Source organism: Propithecus coquereli, unplaced genomic scaffold, assembly GCF_000956105.1.
Source record: "Propithecus coquereli isolate 6110/MARCELLA unplaced genomic scaffold, Pcoq_1.0 Scaffold472, whole genome shotgun sequence".
Lineage (NCBI taxonomy): Eukaryota > Metazoa > Chordata > Mammalia > Primates > Indriidae > Propithecus > Propithecus coquereli.
The window spans coordinates 639,113-640,254 of record NW_012150530.1 but is presented as its reverse complement, the minus strand read 5'-3'; positions in this window follow the sequence as shown (position 1 = coordinate 640,254).

Genomic DNA, 1,142 nt, shown 5'->3' with positions numbered 1-1,142 from the left:
ACTTGAAGCTCAGACTTAGGGGGGAGGGAGGACAAGGGCATCATACATAACCTAATCATCTGTATCCCCACAATATGCTGAAATAAAAAAAAAGAAAATAGAAAGAAAGAAAATGTAAGTCTTGGGACTTGTGTTTGTATACAGTGAAATAATTTTAGGTAATATGTATAACTCTGCATAATGGTAGCACTGGGATAATATGAATAAGGTATGAGGGATTATTAACAGTTTGAAGGAATCTTTGCTCATCGTGTTTCATTTCCTTCTGCCAACTTACATGCATCCACCTTCCATCTCTGAATTGGTAGAATAATGTTTCATCTTTAATATCTTCATATGTGTACAACTTGTTTTTTGTTTTCACATCCAGTGTTGAAGCTGCCCTATTGTCTCTTGTTGATATTCCAGTTACTTGTAGAATCAACCCACTACAAGATTAAATGAAAGCTACAGGACTCCAATCAGAATACCTTATTATTCGCATAAAAGCTAGATACTTGCTAAAACTTGTAAAATCATGTAATGGGCAAAGTATGGGTAATTTGGTTATGTATTAATACAATACAAAGAAGATGTCCCATGGTATTATGAATAGATGCTGCCCTTTCCTTCCTTGCAGATGCCCCAATTTTTTTAGCTCAGCTGGAATTAGCTTCCGTTATTTTGTTCAGGATCAAACATATGTCCGGATCTAAAATATATTACCATCCTGTGTAGGAAATAAAGGGAAGTCTCTCATTTTTGGCATTTACAGCTTATCATTCCCTCTGACTTAAAGGGAATGGTTAAAGATGGACACAGGAGGTAAGGCACATCATAATTCAAACTATAGCATCCCTGGGCATTTTGCAGAGTAGGAATCTACTAAAAATAGTTCTATCAAAATCAAAAGTAACTTTTTGCTAAATTCACCATTCTCATCCTCAAGATATCCATTTTACTATTCTGAAGAGCACCGTGGTAGGAATAGACTGAACATAGGAAATTATGTTGTTCATAAGGATATTTGACATTAGAATTCCATTATTACCTTGGGGTAGCTTTCCTACTGATAAATATCTTGATATTACCAAATTTTATAATTTCCCTTTTACAGGGATAAATTCCAAACTCCTTATCAAACATTTAAGCCCTCTCACTAT